A 21,803-nucleotide genomic window follows, 5' to 3' on the forward strand; every position below is an offset into this window, starting at 1 on the left:
GGCTGGAAACACTAGATCTAGTCTTGGTGCTACAGTGAAAATTTCTTTATTCCTGTGTAAGACTCAAATGCCCGACACAATCTTATTTCAGCAGAAAAGTGTTACTGAAAGTGTAAGGGTCTACCATCTTTACAATTATCTTTACACTAGCACTTTCATTGGCAAGATCTTTTGGTTTTATTTTGGCAGGAAGGGGGGCACATGACAGGACATTCTGCACTATTCTGCAGCCCTTAACCTTGCTCCTAAGTCTGCAAAGCTAATAGAAGATTTATCCTGTATTAGGATATGGTTACCTTTAACTCCAGTGCTAGTTGTTCTAGTGTCTTCTCAACAGGAATGGTACTTGTGTACTGGCTTAGTATAACAATGTAATAGATTGGTTCCTTCTGCTTTTTTTTTTTTTAACTTTTTTTTTTTTTCTTTCCTTGGTTTCTTGTATCTACTCTTGTTTAACTGCATACTTTTCCCTCTCTTTTCACTTTTTAATAGCAAGAAGGGCTATTTTTAAAGGGGAATCTATAACATGCAGAAACAATTGCCTGCAATTTGTAATTTGAGCAGAATTTGTTCCATTCCTCTGTGTCATCTATGAGTGGGTCTAACTTGCATCATAGAACCATCATGCATGTGTAATTGAAATGTAACTCGATCAGAAGAGCACTATTAAGTTTTTCATTCCACTTAGGTTTTGGAAAGAGATCACAGCAGCAATAAAATTGCAGTTTCAAAAACTGAATGGAATAGTTATTAATCCATTTTGTATATTACAATGTAGAGACAAAGTAAACATCCATGGTTATAGTTCTGCTTTAATTTTCATTAGCTGTCACATGAGATCTCTTCTGTGTTAACCAAATGTAATTCTCTTCTGTCCGACTTGAAATAGCTCCTTGCAAGTCTTCTGTATTTGGGGCAGAGATTATTTCTTACTACTCTAATTTACAGCTTTATAAAAGAATTCATCTGCAACAGGTGCTGCATTGTTGGTTCTTCAGGTAGCATGATAAATTGAATTTTGTGACTGAAATAGTCATGCATCTATTTTTAAGATTCATCCTGTTTCCCAGACATTTTTAAATTTCAGTTTATTCTGAATGGTCTTTTAATCAAGCCTAAACACTCATCCCTCTGCCCCCCATTTGCACATTTGTCTGCTAGCAGGACAGAATAAAAAATTGAAATGTTCATAGCATAATGTGAAATCCTTTTGCTATTTTCATTTTTGTCATTAATATATTGTGGTTTCATTCCTTCCTGAACAAAGTCTTACTTTTCCAGAAGTACCTATACTACTTGTGTAATGACAAGAGAGCCATTCAGTTAGAAAACGCGATCTTTCTGATTGTGGTTTCAGCAAAGGAATGAATTTTACTGGCCACGCAAATGTCAGACTTCTGTTGTAGGTTGTCTGTATTTTATTTATCAAGGACTATAGGAATGGTACAGCATTTAGCTCCAGGGATTTTAGTCTCAGAACAATTTGTGTGTGTGCACACAATGGCTAAGTCTTTAAGAGAGCAATGGCAGAACATATTGAACACTATAATCACTTAAGCTTCAATAGTAGTTGTATTTTAGGGGAGAAGGAAGGCTGCGGTACTTTATTCAGAGTGGTGTTGAGAACTAATTTTTACAACAGCTGATTAAAAATTCTAGCACTGCTGTCGTAACTCAAATTTCAGATCCTTAATATGCTGCTGCCCATGCGTTAGACCTAAAATATTGTATGGAGTTTGTATGGCAAGGTTTTGGTAGCAAGGGAGCTGCAGAGGTGGCTTCTGTGAGAAGCTGCCAGAAGTTTCCTCCGTGTCTGAGAGAGCCAATGCCAGCCAGCTCCAAGATGGACACTGGCCAATGCCAAGCCCATCAGTGACAGTGGTAGCGCCTCTGTGACAACGTATTTAGAAAGGGGGGAAAAAAATCCACTTGTGCAACAGCAATTGCAGCCAGAAGAGAGGAGTAAGAGTATGTGAGAGGAACAACCCTGCAGACACCCAGGTCAGTGACGAAGGAGGGGAGGAGATGCTCCAGGCACCAGAGCAGAGATTCCCCTGCAGCCCATGGTGCAGACCATGGTGAGGCAGGCTGTGCCCCTGAAGCCTATGGAGGTTAACGGTGGAGCAGAGATCCACCTGCAGCCCGGGGAGGACCCCACGCCAAAGCAGGTGGATGCCTGAAGGAGGCTGTGACCCTGTGGGAAGCCTGTGCTGGAGCAGGTTTGCTGGCAGGACTTGTGACCCTGTGAGGGACCCACGCTGGAGGAGTCTGTTCCTGAAGGACTGCACCCTGTTGGGAGGGACCCACGCTGGAGCAGTTTGTGAAGGACTGCAGCCCATGGAAAGGACTCATGTTGGAAAAGTTTGTGAGTTTGTGGAGGACTGTCTGCTATGGGAGGGACCCTACGCTGGAACAGGGGAAGAGTGTGAGGAGTCCTCCCCCTGAGGAGGAAGGAGCAACTGCGACCCCCATCCCCTGCCCACCTGTGCTGCTGCAGGGGAGGAGGTAGAGAAAATCAGGAGTGAAGTTGAGCCCAGGAAGAAGGGAGGGGTGAGGCACGGGGAGCAGGTGTTTTAAGATTTAGTTTTTGTTTCTCATTATCCTACTCTGACTTGATTGGTAATAAATTCAACTAATTTCCCCATGTCGAGTCTGTTTTGCCTGTGATAGTAACTGCTGAGTGATCTCCCTGTCATTATCTCAACCCACAAGTCTTTCATTATATTTTCTTCCTCTGTCCATCTGAGGAGGGGAGTGATAGAGCACTTTTGGTGGGCACCGGACAGACAGCCAGGCTCAACCCACCACAAATACGGAGGTGCTTACCATTCTTAGAAGCTACTGATTGTATTCCTCTACATGATTCTACCAAGAAATTATCTTGAATTTATTCTGAGCATTCCTGTGTAATTCCGTGTTCTTTATTTCTGAATTACAAGAGTAAACACCAGTAAATTTAAAAGTGAAATGAAGCACATACTTTTGAAAATGGGCAGAGTACTAGTATGTTTTAGCAAAAGATCACAGTACAGAAGTGCAGCATTGTGACTAAAATGTAAATCTACCAATTCCAGTTTTATCTCAAATGAATGTTTACTTCACATTTCAGCTGCCCAATTTTCTGATTGACTGACTGAAATGAATGATGTATACAGCATATTGGTATGCACTATGTTTTAGAAAAGTGAGATTAGTGTTTTAATTAAATATCAGCCATATAACAGAACTAGAAACTAGTATTTTAGAAATTGCAAGATAAAGTTCTTAAAGTTCACAAATACAAAGCTACATGATATAGATATTGAATCAAAGATGGCTTAGAAAAGTTTCAGTGGTGTATTTTGTACATAACACAGTATTAAATGCTGAACATTTTGCAGGGAAAGTTGAGTAATTTCCTGTGTGTTTTGTTCCTTAGTTTAAAATCTGTAAACTGCACCAGTTGCCCTGTTCATTGATTTATTTGACTTCATTGTTGCTATAATTAACAAAAGACTTTGTGGTCTGTACAGGCATTAGAAAGCTCAGTTTTTGTACAAAAATATAACCCTTTTGTTCTTTGTCCTTTTTAGATTCTTCTTTCCTCAGCCATTCCTTTCCCACAGCTTTTAGATGCCATATTGAAATTTAACATACATATCGGCTTCACAAACTCAATGCGATAGAAATATTTGATATGATGAACTCCACCCTCCTTCCCGTTTCCCTTTTTTTTTTTTTTTTTTAAATGCCGCATCTGACCTAGCAGTACCTTATTAATGAAACATCCTATTTGCATGTTGTTGAAGATGCCGGATGGCTGCTTTTCAGCACACAGTGAAGAAGGTGTCTTAATCAGTTTTCAGGACACTACTTCTACAACATTCCTCACCAGCTATCTTAGCTTTGCATTGTTAAGTGGATTTATTTTTCTGTCTTCTTGGATAGCGGTGGTGTTTCTTTTCTCATCCTTTTCTGCCAGAGGCAGTGGGGCTACCGAACAGCACTGATCTCTGGATGAAAACAGATCTGTGTGGAAAGTCCTTCATGAAATATTGCTTCTGGCTATGTTTTTGCATCCTGCCAGGAGCCTGATTGCTGCTCCTGAGAAGTCCTAAATTTGACCCTTGCTTCCTGAATATCTGATTAAGGTGTCAGTGTTTTGAATTTTCATAAGTATTTGGGATGTTGATAGGAACTGGGAGCTTCAGCTTGTCTCTCCATTTTTGGAGCTTGTCTAGTTTAATCTTTTTTTTAAAGTGCCTTCTGCTACCTTACTTGCTCACTTTCAGAGGCAGAAGCATCCAATTAAGTCTGCCAGAGAGATATGCTGAACTCATCCCTTCTCCCTCCTCCCCCATGCTGTGCTCTCATCTGGAGCACAAGAGAAAAGAGCAGAAAGAACTGAACAGTCTGAGGAGTCCACATAGCTGGCAAGTAGCAAACACAATTTCTTTGCTCTTTTCTTCTTTTACATTTAGTGTAGGCAGGGAATTGGGGGTTCTGCTAAGGCCTGTCATGACCTGGGAGAGCGGAGTGAAGAGTACTTGGAGAAGAAATGAGGCTGAGGTTCAGTCAGAATGGATGGGTTGAAGTCTGGGTCAAAAACCTCAGAGAAGTTTGGGGAAGGCACCAGGCAGGTGTGCAAATTGGAGTTTAGAAAAGACTTAGAGCATGGTTATATCAGAAAGCATTTATATTATTTATATATGGAAAAGGCCTGATTTGTAGGCTGGTCAGTAAAATAAAGGGATTAGCAGGGAGTTGATAGTATTTTGAGATTATTTGCAGTACTGAAATGGTGTCAGGCAGATACTGTTTTGTCTGCTTCACCTCTACAGTACCTCTCTGTTTACGCTTCTGACTGTGTCTCAGCCCTTGGGATTACTTTTCTTTAGAGGTACCATTGCCGTGGTCCAAGTAGCAACAACAGGATGCCTTTTACAAATCCTGCTTGTGTTCCCCGCTTCAGTACATGGAAACTTTCATAGACATCAGGGAAGTTGTTATCCAAGAGTAGTTTGATGCTACCTCTGCTTTTTCTCTGTTTCCTTAAAAAAATTTGGATTTACTGACCTTACACTTCAACACCCTTCTCTGGGCCCAGCTCAGCATTCAAAAGGATTTTTCTTAGAGATAAATGAAGGCAAAAACAGCCAGGAAAAAGGGTTCCTTTCAGTATTTTCTCAGCATGGTTTTCACCATCCACTTTACCTGGAGGTTCTGGGTGACATAAATTAAGTATTACTGGTACAGGAAGAAGACTGAATGGTTTGAACAGCCTGGCAATGGGACTTGGAGATTTCTTTCTTTCTAGTTTCATTTAGTCTATCCTAATATTTTTACATCAGTGAGATGTTCCAGAAACCAAGATGATAGTTTTTATTTCTTTGTGAGGCTGAGAGAAAGCAGAATGCAGAGGTCTAGGTAAAACAGACTAGTTCTCTGTTTTGAGCTATATTGGCACACACAAGGTGAGAAGAGGACATGGGAGCCACCAACACCACTCTCCCTAAAACTGCAGGAAGCCTGACAGCAAAACTTTTCCTCTACTAGTTCTCACAGAGCATCTGCCCCAGGACTCTTCCACTCCATGCCCAGACGCTTCCCCAGTCTGCAGGGAGCTGAATGCCTGTAACACAAGAAACGGTACCTATAGTATGCTATAAAGGAGGGAGCAGGAGAGAGGAACAATGCTGCTCACATGTAGCCTAGGCCCCTGTAATAACAAGGGATTTGGCATATGAAAATGGAGCTAAAGGAACTTCTTCCTGAGTCTTGCGTCAGACTGGCTTTTTCTTCTGGCCCTCCACCTGGATGGCTCACAAACTCACCCCAGACATACCTATGTCCAGAGAGCCATTCTGACCTCCAGGAGAGGCGTGTCTTCCCTCACCTCCACTATGTTATCCATCCTTCCTAATAATTTTCCACAGTGCTTAGTATTTGATGACAGTTTGGGGTGTTTCATACAGGCAGTCCCATCCACTAACCATGAGTGTCTGCAGACTTTTTGCCCAGTTCTTGCATCCTGGTGCACTCCTAACACCCACAGAAATGACTACCATGATCACCATGCTCTTCCCTGGACTTGGAAGCAACAAGTGACTTATTCAGACTCCTACAAAGGTCAGGATTTTGTGGATCTGAATTATAAACTTTCCCTGAAACTCTGCTGGACTTGACAAAGTGCACAGCTATTACACCATCAAAAGCAAGAGATAGGAGAAGAAAGAGAAGGTTCCCCAGAGAAAGGGGAAGAAAGGCTGGACAGTTCCATTCCCCACAGTGTTTTTTTGATCAACCTTCAGAGATTTCAGTCAAATGCAGGATTGTAATGAAAATGTTACAGTGGATATTTTACAGATGTAAACTGTACACACCAGGTACCCAGTATGCATATGATATAAAAATATTTTAAGTGATTTTGTACTAAACCCTATGCGCTCCTGGAAGCAAGTAAACCAGAATATATTCAAATTCTTTGTTTAGCTCTCTTCTTTATGTAAGGTTCATATTTTCTTCTAACATGGTGGTAGGAGAATTGTGAAATACAAATAATTTATCTTTTTACTTTTCACCATTATGGACAATATTGACTGCTCCCACCCACTAAGACTCTCTACTCTCCCGTTCATTCAGTAGTTTAGTAAGCGCTTCCATTTTGTATTCCATGTGTAATCTACGCCGGAAGCAATAGTTGTAGATCTTATAGTTGTTACTTAGCTGGTATAAATATCATCGCTGAGTCTTAAATACCAAATTTTGGTAATGTAGCTCTAGTGCCAATGATTACACTATTTAAAATGTGAAAGAGTCAGTGCTGAAACAGAATTTTCTAATTTAAAAAGGCTTTTGACAGATTTTCTTGGACTATGGATGCTTTGGAGAAATTAGTCTTTGAAACCTAGACTTTCCAACTGGACTGTTCCTTGAATCTCAGCAAAGAGCAAGCTATCACAGTTGCTCCCTTCAGCATTGGTTTGAGAAGTGGATGACTCATGAGTGTTTCTTCAATGTGGAGCACATAGTGGTTGGAAATGGAGCTGGTTCCATGTGAGCACTGCCTTCTTGTCCCTGTCTGTGGTGGAGTTAGAGGAAAACAGGTTGACTCTAACTTCTGCCTTCTGCTGGCAAGTGGCACCTTTGCTGCTTTAGAGCAGATGTCAGGACAGGTATTCTCTGTATTAGAGATGATGCTTCTGCATTGCATTACCACAGTGAAAAGGTGTAAGCTGATCCTGTCACATCTTTGCCAATTAGTTTTCCTTCCTTTTTTCTTTCTGATTTTTCAGAAAAGGTTTTCTTCCTACTGTTTTCTTCCATATATTTATACCACTTGAAAAAGCTGAGGACCAGATAAATTCCCCTCTTTTTATCCAGCACTTTCCCTGTGCTTTGTACAACCTTGTCCTATGCCTAGCAGAGCTTTCTTCCTACATACTTGCAGCTGCTCTTTATATTTACATGACAGTACATGAATGACCAGTCACAACTTCTGTCCCTCCAGGACAGGAGGAGAGAGCACCCTGGGATGCTGCCATATGACTGGTAAAGGAGGAGCAGGATGTCCAACCTTGCACTGATGAGCACAAGACCAGACGAGTCCTGTTTCTAACAAGAGTGTGGGTGAAGCCAACGAACTCTCATCCCTCTTGTTTTCAAAAAGGCTCTGGAAAATGGTGAAAAGCAACCAGTTTATGTCCATTTGGTGGAGTGAGGGTGGAAAATGCATTGCCACCGATGAAGACCTCTTCAAACAGGAAGTGCTGGGCAGGGCAGGACCGCTGCATGCCTTTGCAACAGAGAGCAAGAGGAGTTCCATTTGACAGCTCAACCTCTACAGATTCATCTAAATGTAATAGCATTTCCAAAGATCAGTCTCACTTCCTGAATTTCTGGCTGAAGAAGCATCAGATTCTGCTCACAGCAAGGTACAGCTGTTGCTCTGAACATCAACCAACTGATGTTCACGTAAGATAAAGTCTTGTAATATAGGAGATGAGGATGGTAGTGAGTGGTCTGGTTTTAACTTCCTTCTCAGCTTATTTTCAGGAAGTTATGAGTTAGTCCTTCTGACTAGTAGAAATGTGGATAAGATGCATTGTGGTTATATCTGCTTAGATTGAACCTATTCAATGGAAAGACAGACTCAGTGTGACCTGATTTCTTTGAATGTTTTTGCTACATGTCTTGCTGTACCAAATCTGAAATCTTCCTGTGGCATCTGCTGAATGCCAAGAAGATACATCTAAGGATCATAGTATTACCTGTGTGCTTGTTCCACATGCCAGTAGCTGAAAAGTAGTGATATTTGACTTTCAAAAGCAGTTCTTGTGCTTTGGAAAATCCTACACTGCTCTGCTCCTGGACAGCAAAAACCCAGGGGTGTGGATGACTTAACAGAACCATCTTGTAGCATGTTAGCTTAAGCTTTGGTTTTCTAACACACCTGAGAATTTTTTTGAATATCCATGTTTGTCTTTTGCAATTCAATTAGTTCTCATAGCTTGGGCTTTTCCAGTCTCTACATTGTTGCAACTAACTCTTTTTCTTTGCTTTTTTTAGTTGCTCCACTACTATAACTCCAACTTTAACAGAGAGTATCCCCACCTGCTGGAGAGGTGCAAGAGAAGAGTTGACCTCCAGCGGAGAGCCCTGGCTGCATCAGGGCAAGGTGTGGAGATGGGTGAAAGGCAGCCCTCCTGAAGCCCAGATGGTCAACCTACAGGGGACAAGCAGGTGTTTCCATCCATGGCAACTGCACCCACCAAGTGATGGACTAAAGCACCTCCTGGCTTCGGCAGTGCCCATACATCTCTACAGGCAGCTCCCACACTTCCAGAGCCTTCTGAAGCAGCAGGCAGTAAGACGTTCATCCCTCTGGACCTCTTCTTTCTACCAGTGCACAGCAGTTGAATCCTGGGTGGCCTCCAGCATGCTGCTTATGCCTCTCCACCACATTTTGCAACTTTTCCACATGGGCTGGGACATCCCACCTCTGGACCCATGCAGACAGAAGCCCCCGGGCCTGCCTCCCTGCTGTCAGCCATGGTTTGCGATGCCCATGCTGGCAGCCACCTCAGCTCTGCCATTGCCAAGTCCACCTCAGCATCAAAGCTCAACAGTCCCCCACTGCCCAAACTATACCTGCAGCCCAACATTGCAGATGCAGTCAATGGCACTGTTGGACCTCAGCATGGCACATGCTAGAGAGAGTCCAGATGGTCAGTTGCAAGTCAGTAGTGTCTAATAGTGTTGCTAATATGTAGAGCTTAGTAAACTTGGTTAGAAATAGAGCCTAATTAGACTTTCTAATAAACTGTTTGAACAATAAGACTTTTTCAGTTGTTCTGCCCTGTTTGTACAGCATAAACCCAGAGTGAGATTGTATTTCATCCATCCAGGTAGACTCAACTGGTCCACAAGCGCTTTAATCATTTTGCATGGGGAGCTGCTGCTAGGGTGGAGAAGGAGGTGTTTGAACCAGTTCCACTGGGGGACACGCAAGCATCTGCTCACAGAAAGTCCATCTTTGCCAAGCTAAAGCAGCTAATGGCTAAAGCACGTCCCTGCATCTGCAGTCCCCTGCATCTCCCGAGGCAGCTGCTCCCCCACTTCCCAACCCTGCTTTCTATCTGCTGGCCTGATTTACAATACTGGTGTGCTTACAAAGAGAAGAAGGAATTATGAAGAGGAAAGTCAGGCTTGGTATTTTTGCACCAATTTTATGGTGAGTATTTACATTAGGTGGTCATGTGATTAAGAGACTGATCCACAGCCCGCTGAAGTGAACAAATGCCCTCTGTATCAAGTAAAGCTCCTAGGAGAGGTGAAGAGATTTAAAAAAAAAAAAAAAATAAAAAAAATAAAAGGAGGGATAAGAAGATTTGGAAACTCCATTACTTAATAGATGTTTCTGTGTCTTGAGTAGAAATGTTCTCTAAGACTGTCAGAAAGTGGTGCCCAGATAAATTGTCTTGATTGCCTCTCAGGCATTTAGTGTTCTTTACCCTGCAAGAGGTTAATAGACTGAAAGATTTTTTCTGAGCTTCCTCAGAGCTAAGAAATGCTTTGGGCCTGTACATGTTGGAAGATTCATATCATAATTATTTTTAGATGCATCTGGGGCTTCAGTTTATTGCAAACATGTTTTTCTTCGTGCCTTTACTCTTTTGTAGGGGGGAAGGGGAGACACATTAATAGAAAAAACAATATTTTTTTCCTCCAATAGTGATACCCATTTAATAACATTTCTGTTCATATGGAATATTGTTCATGTGCATGTTGCTCTGAGGGACAGAAATGTACCAGCTCATTGATGAAGGATTTGAACTTTTGAAATGTGTTTCACATATTAACTGTACATAGATTTCTTCCTTTAACAATTCTGAGTCATATTCATTTTTAATCACTTGGGTGCTACAGATAATCTTGAATTTAAAATAGAGACTTTTATTTAAGGTCTACTGTAACATTTTTCATGGTTAAATTTGTAGAGCAAATCTTCATATGAATTATGCTTGTGAAACTATGTAATTCACTATTTTGCTAGATGTAATTCTGGTGAAACACCATAAAATATAGTAATTTTTATGATTTAGATTTTAATCTTGTTTCTTTCCATTTATATTCAAGCCTCACCTTAAGATACTTCATAATAATTGAATTGCAGCTATAAAAAGTGCGTTTTCCTAGATATAATTCCTGTGCTTTTGTCATAACACATTACCTTTTTTTATAGTTAGGATTTTCTTAAATTGCATTTTCTCTGTATTTCTTTTAAGAACAAATCTTACTCTCCTCAGTAGTACAGAGTAATCTTCCTGTGCTTTTCTGTGGTGTGAATTCTTAAATCAGTCTCTTCTTTGAGAAGGATATCAAAAGCTTAGGCCTGGCTTAACTGATTCAAAGTGTATTTCTGAGGACAAAAAGTCTGCTTCTGGTTTTGGTCATGTTGGTCTGAATGAGGAGCTCTTTCAGCCCATTCAGCCATGAAATTAAAGGAAAGATATGCTAAACTAAATGAAAATACTTCCTGTCGAGTAGTTATTTTTACCAGGCAAATCTGAGGCACTTGTCATTGGACAGTATAATTATTCTTATTTTATGAATGGATAGCTTGGGGTTTGTATGAAGGATGTAGTAAAGAAAAACTAGAATTAATGAGGTGAAATTAAAAATATAAATTCAGATTGATTGTCTAAGGCAGACAGAATTCTTTGCTAAAATTTAAGTAGTGTTCTTTTAGAGATTACTGTTGTCTTGTGCTGATTTTGGACAGTTAAGATACAGGATATAATTTGTGAGGGTTGTGGGCTTTTTAAGTGACACTTAATCCTGTCACTTTTTAAGTGACAGGATTCCTGTGCAGGGTTCTGGTGAAATCTGAGTGGTATCATGCAGCCACAGTGCTGACTCTTTCATCAGTCTCTGTGGTACTTGTTATTGATGCTTACATGAAAGTAGTTGATTAAATGTATTTGGTAATTGTAAACAGTAATATTACTGTAGATATTAAATGTATTGAACACTGCTGTCAGTACTGAAGCCTAATTTAGACATATCCATTAAAGAAAGCAATAACCTTTGAAAGATTTGCAGGATTCTGCAGCACCTGGTAATGAACAATGTTATGTATTAACTTGTTTCTTTCTATTATAAAAAAGCCAATACTTGAAGTTATGCAGTGAAACAAGAATTGATTGTCAATAAATTTATAGGTCAAGATGGTCTCAAAGTAAGTTACCAGAGAGATAGTGGCCTCATAGAAGGTGCTGATACATTTCTTAATAGCAGCCTCCCATCTATGATGCAGCTGTAGTAACAGTAAGTGGTGTTTTTGAAGATCTGCACAATAGGATGTCAGTAGGACAGAGATTTGCTGGATTAAGCAAGGGAGATCATTGTATGCAAAACAACACTAAGATCACTCCCTAAATAACCTGCAGACTTAGAGATGAATCTTGGAAGATGCTGAAGATCCTCTCAGAGGTGCTGCTGAGCTACTTTCTGTTCTATTAAGACTCCTTAGTTTGATCTTTGTCTGTGCTTTAAGCATAGCCAAAGCAAGTCTTAAACTTGGTGTAAGCATTGCTTCCTGCAATGGAAAATACTTGGTTGACATGGTTACTGTAGTAACTCTAGCACCTTTTCCTCTAGATACCATCCAGATTAAAGGTATCCAGTGGGAACATTGATGTATGAACCTTGTGCTGGCCATTTAGATGATGATGAATTATGTTGCATGAAAGTACTTTCCTCACAGTTGCGAAGTCTATTTTAAGATTTAATTAGAAATGGTGGCTCCATACAGTTTCTTGTATGCACATTGCTATGTGTGTCCTATGAGGTCAGAACATGCCTTCCGGGTCATAAATGCAGAGCAGGAAACCCTATCTTTATGCTTCTATCCATGTATGTTGTTTTTCTTTTCATCAGAGGTGATCTCAATGATTGCTTTCATGGCTGTCATAGAGCAAATCTGAGTATTTTCTGGCTAGTTATGGTCAGCTCAGAGCCTGTCACTCTGTATGTCAAATCTCTTCTCATTTCTCATATGCATAACTTTAATATTTATCAACAGTGAATTTCATCTGCCGTGTAACTCTCCAATCTTGTAAGACATCTGTGTGAAGACAAAGACAATGCGAATGTACGTGCCCTTTACAGGGCTAGTTTGGGGAGCCTTTTTTTCTTATGTAATTTCACAAAAGTTATTTTTTAGAATCTTCCTTCTCCCTCAAGGCTCAAATGCTATTTTTTTAAGAGACCTTTTGCCCCATCCCTCTTGAGGCTCAAACTCCAATTTCCTAACCTCAGTGTTAAATAATTAGTTTTGGAAGGCTGAGCAGAAAATAAAACTAAATTAATAGATGCATTTGAATGGTAGCTTTGTGCAGTTCTTCTTCTACAATTAGAAAATTGTCTCAAGTGCTGGTCTTCCAAAGGTAATTATGAGCAAAAGGTTGAGTTCTCTTTTTTAATGAGTTCTACTGATGCCAAGAAGAAAATCTAGTCTGGTGCAGAGTATATTCAATAGTGCTAATTAAACCGTTCCTCCCACTTATTGTAAGTCAAATTAGTTTGATCCAATTGAGAAACTAATGTTTTACTAGGGCATCTGTTTAAGCCTTAACAAAATAGTTTCATGTCAGCTTAAATAAGAGTTTTTTTTTAATGAAGCAAGTACCAATCTTCACTGAGTGGTGTAGCTTTTTTTTTTTTTTTTTTTTTTTAATATTGTGACAGTCTTCAGTAGCCTCTGCTACTCAGGTATGGTGATACCAATTATAATCCTAGGTGTGTGCCATTTTTTCCTGTTTTTGCAGGGAATCACTATTTTTTAATTTCATTAGAAGGAAAATGAAAAAATCAGACATTATTGCTGTTCTCTCATAACTCAGAGACATAACTTGTTTTTATCTACTCACATGAAAGTAATAAAAACTTTATTATCAGAACTGCAGAAGCTGGCTTACTGAATCAAGCATCACCCTAAAAGCTCTTTAGAGTGTTTAGGGCCAGAAGTTAAAATGCTTAGCAAGGTTAAATTTTTTTGAGGCAGTTAAACTGAGTAGTGTACCACTTACTGAATTTCAGTGGTTCGATGGGACTATACCACATGAAGTATTTTTCTGTTATGGTTATGGAAATATTATCAGTAAGTAAGTGGAGCATTCATATCAATATCCCAGGCTAAATTTGCCTTTGCTCTATTACTACTCAGACCTGCCCAGGCATATTGGATTTAGGTCGGGGTACTGCAACAATTTTTAAGGTGTTTAACATCCTGTTCTGGATGTTCTGTTTAGGGAAGACATTCAGTGCCTTTCCTGCTGAAGTTGTATGACTGCATCTGCACACACTAAAAACTAGTTTACCTCTGCCCAGCAGCACTGGAGAAAAACCCTCTGGTGTGTTAGAGGGGGCAATCTTGCCCCTGCCTGTCGACTTGCGGGTCTGACCACCTGGGTGTGCTTGGTGTTTGGGTACAGTTTTGGGTCTGACAGGGTGCCACTGGGGATCTCTGTCAATCCTGTTGGGGCTTCCACATCAGCCCAGCTTCTGTTTGGCAAGAGTGGGATGTGGGCTGTTCTGTGCATGTCCACCTGTGAGCTCCAACCAACCTGGACTCCAGGGTTGGTCAGCAGCTGAAAGAAACTTTGAAAATCCCTATGTCTTCTGAGTGCTGGACTTTGTGGTATGTCTGTGTTACAGCAGCCGCAGTTGGGGTGAACAAGTTGAGCTGACTAGAAGTTGTTTAGCTCAGGTACTATCAAAATAGCTGCAGCAGAAAAGCCACAGTTGAAACTGGTTAAAAACTCTACCTTCCGGACTGAGCTTGGCTCTTTCTTGCTGTGGCTGCATTCTCAGCAGTGTCCAGGCTCTGCATTTTGAATTCGTCAAGAATGTTTATGTGAGGTGTGGTTACAGTAGTGAATGCTAGACATACTCATTGCTCCTTGAAGGAGTGGTAAAGTGTCACGCTGAAGAGTAAAAAGCACTGGAGAACTGGTTCTGGAGTAAGGACAAACTAGTTGCATTGGTGATACCTGATACTATCTGTGGTTTTGACATCCATTCTGATTTTGGGGCACAGGAGAGTGCAGTGCTGATGCTTGTCCTGAGCAGCTTTCTTGTAGACCCGAGGGTTGTGGCCATGGTAGAAAATAAAATGGACCATAGTGTATTTATGCATTCATAACACACAGTCCTTGACCCATCTTATCCTGCAGACTGTACTTAATCTCCCACTGTCTGGGAGAGTACTAATGCCAACTATTGATGGAGTATACATGTTAGCAGTTAAATGTTATGGATGAGTGTAGGCTGGTACCTGAGCCCTTGCCCTGACTTTCTTTAATTTATTAATATAGACATATGCAGTGAATTCAGTAACTTTTTACCAGCTCTGAGTATTCTCTATGACTTCCCAGGATTTGTCCCCGAGCCATTTTTGTATTTTATAATTCCAGTACAAATTGGCCTTTTTATCCCAGTATACTCTCAATAGATAGCTAGATATACCATTGAACTCAGTAAGACCAAATGGCTGCAGCAGCAGGACTAAATAGCTCATTGGCTTTGTTAAAGATGAGCAGTTCAATTTTAGTGCAATGATTAAAAAAGAAAACTGTTTTGCTGAAGGAGATATTGTGGATCCTACCAATTAATGCAGTTTACAAATAAATTTCTATTTTTCTGCTATTTGAGATCACTAACCAATAGTAGGCAAAACCACTTATACATTTGACATAATACTGTAATATGCAGATGTTAAATAATGTGCATGGTAGGAGGCAGGTTTTTTAACAGACAGCTTGCCAAGGCAGGCATCATATCCAGGGGTTTCCTTCATAGCCAGGAAGGTGAAGCCAAATTCAGTGGTACATGTTTATTATTTGGCAGTGGGAAAGCACACTGTGCCATACTTGTTTTGAAAAACATGAGCAAAATTCTGTATCTCATTACTTTCTTACAGATTTAAATTAAGTTTTTAAATTTGTAGTTTATTAATCTTTTGGGGGTTTTGGATTTTTTTTTTTTTTGTGGCAGACTATTTTCAGTCTCATTTAAAAGAAGTATAAGATACTTGCATGGGATAGCTGCCAGAAAGTTGAGGGATAATATTCATGATTCTTCTCTCTGAGCAAATATAAGACACTTCTGGCACTCTTGAGTTGAAGGTGCCATGTTTATAAAAAGAGAAAATGTTTAATGCATCTAAATGTATAGAAAGGGAATGGCATTTCATGCTGTTTTCTGATGAAAGTCTAGGCCACATTCTGCCTATGAAAAATTACCTTTCAGCATTGATTTGTAATTCAGTAAATCCATGCAGTTCCTAAATAGGTGAGGTATTGTCCTAAACCATTAACATTGTTTCTTCATGTAGGTATAGGTATTGTAAAGAGAGATCTTGCCATTTCAGATTAGTCCTTTCTCTAATGTGGTTACATTTATTCAGGGCACTTCATGAACAAAGGGCATATTTCATAACCCTTCTAAGCATTACTGTAAAAAGCAAGTTACACTGGCCAGTGTGATATGTTTCACAGATTTTCATAGAATCATGGAATCAGGAAGTGACCCCTGGAGGCCATCTAGTCCATCCTTCTGCTTGAAGCAGGACTGTTAGCAACTCTAGATCAAGTCAGCTGTCGTTTTGTCTAGACAATCTTGAAAACCTCTGAAGATGGAGATTCCACCTATGTGAATAATATATTCCAGTGCTAAATATTTTTCTAGTGAAGAAATTTTTTTATAATGTCCATCAATCTTCCTAAGTGCAACTACTCCCTGTTGCCCCTAGTTTTGCCATCAGCCATATTTGATAAGAGGTTGTCTCCACTGTCATTGTAGCTACCTTTCAAGTAGCTGTAGGCTGTTGCTAGATCACCCTCTTTGCCAGACTAAACAAGCCCAGCTCTCTCAATCTCTTCTAATGGGTCAAGTGCTGACCATCTTCATAGCCTTCTACTGGACCCTTGTCAACTTCTCAGTGTCCTTCATGAACTGCCAGAGCCCCAGAGTGGATACAGCTTTCCAGATACAGCCTCTTCAATGCAGTAGCCCAGTATTGGCTTGCCACCTTTACAGGGAGACTGCACCATGGCTCATATTCATGTTGGCATCCACCATGGCCCCTGGTCCTTTCAGCAGGGCTGTGACTCAGGCAGCCAGTTTCCAGCTGTACTTGTGCTTGAGGTTGTTCTTCACCACATGCAGAGCTTTGCAGTTCTCCTTATTGAGCTTCAGGAAATTTCTGTTGGCCTAGTTCACAAGTTTCTCAAGATTGCTGTGAATTAAAACTCTACCACTCAACATATCAACTTTCTTTCCCTTTAGTACTGTCCTCACACTCTGGTAAGTGCAGTCTTCCTCATGACCCATGTTGCTGGTGAAGATAAGGAATGATGTCAGACCCAGAAGCAACTCTGTGATTCTCTTTGTGTTATTGACTGGCAACCGGACTTTGAGCCATTGATTACTGTGAGCCCAGTGTCCAGACAATATTCAACATATCTGAGTCCAGTCAGCCAATAGTTTCTCAGCCTCCAAATCAGTGTTGTGGAAAGTTGTGTCAAAAGCCTTATGAAAGCCAAGGTGTATCATATCCACTGCCCTCCCCTGGTCCATACATCTAGGCATTTCATCATAGAAGGCAATCAGGTTGGTCAAGCATGATTTGCGCCTGGTGAATTCCTGCTGACTATTCCTGATGAACTTTTTGTCCTTCGTGTTCTTGAAAATCAATTCCCTTTTTTCTTAACATGAGTTGGTGGAGAAAAGATATATTCTCTTTGAGACAAAGGCATATAAATGCAGTGCTCTACTGACAGCAGCAGAGGTATTTTATCTCCAGTGGAGAGAAGCAGGGATGCTTTATTGGTACAGATAACTTCTATTTTAATGAGGAAGAGAGATAACTCCATAAATGCTAGAGATTAGTCTTTGTTTGGCTAAGGTAAGATTTTTCCAGGAGTATAGTGACACCTTAGGAGACTTATCTACCTTGGAAGAGAGTCTTAGAAGTATTGTAAAGTCTGTATTTGTAATTCACTTAGGAAACATTATATTACATGATAGATCCAGAAGAATTCATTGACATCTAAATTATAATTATAGCCCCTGAGTTATGAAAGCGAACAAGTAAATCTCCAGATCTTTAATAAAAACAATGATAACTTTCTCTATTTTGGATGAAATATTGACTAGAAATTGTGAAATTAAAAGTTAATCAGTTCCTAATTAAATCACTGGGCACTTGAGGTGAGAACATATAACCCCTTTTGAGGGAGAAATATACTGTCTGAATATCTAGCAAGTAATAGTTTTATTCTTTAGTGTATTTAAAATTCACCTTTCTAAATAACTTAAGGGAAACTCCTTAGTCCTGCCTTCATGTAGTTCAATTAATTGCTTTCTTACTTTCTCCTATGCCTATATTAAGGTGAGCAGAAGCTATCATTCAGAATATATGAAGACAACTGCACAAATGTGTATCAAGTCCTAGGTAACATTTCTATTTCAACAAAGTCCTGATCTACTCTGCTGCTACAGTATTTGACAATCCCAACTTAGGGGTCCATAGCACTATTTCTGGTTGCTCTAGGAAGGATTTGGTTCTCAACTGCAGCTACATATGTTGCAGTTAGGTTTAAATGAAGTAAAAGAAAGTAAGCCCCCAAAACTTTGTTTGGACACTTTAAATTAGAACTTGGAAAGACCAGCTCCATTTTGTTTTCATAGAAAATAACTGTCTTTGCTTCAGTCCTCTTCTGTCAGACTTGCACAGTCCCAGGACTTCACCAGGTTTGCACTAGGAGTGCTTAGCATATTTTTGCTACTCTTCAGAGAGGAAGAGAAGATGGATTGGTTTCTGTGTTGGTATTTACAGGTGAGGAAGTCACCGGATGCCATGGCTTTCTTTCTTAAACAAGGTGTTTCCAGAGAGGATAGAACTTTTCTTTAATAACAGAGTGAGTGAAAAATTTCTCTGCATATGTTGCTTTTCCTGGGCAACCTATTCTAGCTGACCCAACCTGAGCAGAATGATTGGACTAGGCATCTTGAGAGGTCCTTCCAACCTCAACACTTCTGTGATTTAGCTGTGATTTTCAATTTTGTCTGGTCAAGGGGATATATGACATAGCATATTCTGGAAAAGAATTGTAGGACTATCTCATGACAGTACTTGCAAGAAGTCCAAAGCCTTGATGCAGAGAGATTTCGAGACCTTCTATGGTAGACAGACAATATAATTATAGCATCATAAGATAGTTCAGTTTGGAAGGGACCTAAGGTCTTTAGTTCAACCTCATGTTCAAAGTAGGGTCAGCTATGAGGTCAGACTGTGTTACTTAGGGCTTTATCTACTTCTGTCTTGAAAATCTTCAAGGAAGGAGACTGCACAACCCTTCTGAGTAACGTGTTTCAATGCTTGTCTGTCCTCATGGTGAAAAAAAAAATTCCCTTTAGCCACTCTCAGTCACTCATTTCAACTCATGCTTGCTGTTTCTTTCCTTCCCATCATTCATCATTATGACGAACCTGTTTCCATCATCTTTGTGACCTCTGTGTAGATACAAGAAGGCTGCAGCTAGACTCCTCTGAAGCCTTCTTGTCTCCAGGCTGAACAAGCCCAATTAATTCAGCCTCTATTAATAGGGCAAATGCTCCAGACCCCTGACTGTCTTGGTAGTTCTCCCCTGAACTCTGCTGAACTTACTCTAGTTAATGTCTGTCTTGTGTTGAGGGGGAAAACTGGATGCAGTATTTGAGATGTGGTATATAACGTGACTTTTTTTTGCTGCCAGGGCATACTGCTGGCTGTCTACCTGAGGTCTTTTTCAGTACAGCTGTTCCTCCTCTGCCTGCATTGTTGCAAGGCTTATTCCTTCCCAGGTGCAGGAATTTGAATTTGTCCTTGTTGAAATTCCTAAAGTTCCTGCTGGCCCATTCCTCCAGTCTGTCTAGGTCCCTTTTAACAGAAGTCCTACCTTAAGCATATCAGCTGTTTCTCCTAATTTGATGTCGTCTGCAAACTTGATGAAAGTGCATGCAATCACTTTCCTCCAAGTCATTGGTAAATATATTAGAAAGGACAGGTCCCAGGATAGACCTCTGTGGTACTCCACTTGTTACTAGCCTCCAGATACAGTATGATGGGATGTCTACTGTCTTCTGAGACTGATCATCCAAGCAGTTTTTTCCCATCTATGCCTACCAATCCAGATCATAACATTGTAACTTGCATACAAGAATATGGTGAGACAGAGTCAAGCATATTTCTAAAGTTGAAAGTAAATGACATCCACTGCTCTTCCTTCATCCACAAATCTAGTAATTTTATCCTAGACAACAATCTACACTTAGTAAATCCCTGTTCCCAGTCACCTTATCATGTGCCCAGAAGCATGCTTGAAAAAGACTTGCTCTGTGATTTTTTTCCAGTGATTAAAGTGAGACTTAGAGTTTCCTGGATTGACCTTTTGGCTTTTTCTGAAGAGGGATGCATTTGACCTTTTCCAGTCATGTGGGACAACTTGATCTCCATGAGCTTTCAAAGATAATAGAGAGCAGTCTTGCAAGGGTGTTGGCCAGCTGTCTCTGCACTCTTGGATACAGCCTGTTGGATCCCATGGACTTGTGTGGGTTGAATTCTCTCAAGTAACCCCTAACTGATGACTCATGCACTGCTGGTAGATCTCCATGACCCCTTTCACTAATGACAGAGGTATGATAGACCTTGGTGAAGTCTGAGGCAAAGACAACATTGAATACTTTGGCCTTATTTATGTCTGCTGTTGCTAAATCACCTGCTTTGTTCAGCAGCCTATATATTCCTTGTACAGTCTTACAGCTGTTTTTCTACTTCTAGTTTCCAATGAGACATTGCCTTTCAGTGAAGCCACTGTAAATTGATGCACTTCTTATACTGGAAAACAAATAAATGTGAAGACCTTAACTAGATGTTACAGGGTTTACAAGTAGCGGGTAAAATTTTATTAGGTGACTGTGAAACTTGGAAGATTTAAGCCAGAAACTGTCATGTGCTCCTGTTTACAGTTCTTGCTGATGGTGTAGTGCAAGTTGTGAGGGGTGCCACCAGCCTTGACTGCCCCTGCCCAGCCCTGCCCCAGCGATGCCACAGTGGGGCTGGTCTTCAGCTTGCTACAGCCCTGCCCTGCCCAGCCATGGGCCCTGCCGAGCTGTGCCCACATCCCGGCCTGTCCTCAGCTCATCCCCATCCCCAGGGAGGTGCCCGGGGCTGGGGGGTCCCCGGTGCCCTGCAGCTGCCCTGCTCCTGGCTGGGGTGGTGGGATGGGCCCTGACTAATGGGGCCTGCTGGCTCCCCACCCCATGGGGAGCCACTGGGTTTTGCTGCTGCCTGACACAAGGCATCTTTCCAGTAGGGTCTTTTGGCAATCTACTTTTCTTTCCTCTAAAGGCAACCAATACCAACTTTTCTGAAAAAGCTGTCTTCACTCATGAAGTGAGGGCAAATTTAAATATTCAGTATTAAACAGTAATTGGCCAGGTCTTTCACATAGGATCTTAATACATTACTCCAGAATACTCTGGTGTGTACTTCTAAATGCATTTTTTCTGCATATTAATCATATCTATAAATTCTGATGCAGGAAAATAGGGGACATTACTAAAGTTAATCAGGGACAAAGGACCAGTGTGACAAGGACACTATGACAGAGAGTGGTAATGAGCCACTAGGTTTAGATATCTGGGTTTTTAATTTAAGAAATGATGCAATACTCATTTCTATACTGACATCTTTTTTTTTTTTTTTTCCTAAAATGCTCTGGATAAATAGCAAGAATACATGGATGAGAGGAAATTGGATGTCTTAAGAAACAAAAAAGAGATTGTCAATAATGTTCAAGCTCTAATGTGTTAAAATTCAAAGCAGCAGAAACTTCAAATGCACTATCCTCTACATATAGCCTAATACACTGCAATGTGTGAGATTACGGTTTCCTACATCAGGACATACTGATTTAAAATAAATGGGAGAAAAAACCCCTTTCTTCTCGGAATTACTAATCTGAAACTTTTTGTATGACCTGAATATTTTTCTTGTCTTCAAATGGTGCTTCTTATGTGGATTTATATTGTAGATTTCCTGGACAACTCTTAGAAGTTTTGCAGTACATAAAGAGAGTATATTTATTTCCTATCTTCCATTGTGCACAATACACATAAGGCAGATTGAGCATCGTGACATTTCAGTTAGTCTTAATTTCCTCATTAGACATTTTTTGCAGATGATGGTCTCAATTCTCTATCCCATTGTTGCCTTT

This window comes from Strix uralensis, chromosome 1 (assembly GCF_047716275.1).
Source record: "Strix uralensis isolate ZFMK-TIS-50842 chromosome 1, bStrUra1, whole genome shotgun sequence".
NCBI classification, from domain to species: domain Eukaryota; kingdom Metazoa; phylum Chordata; class Aves; order Strigiformes; family Strigidae; genus Strix; species Strix uralensis.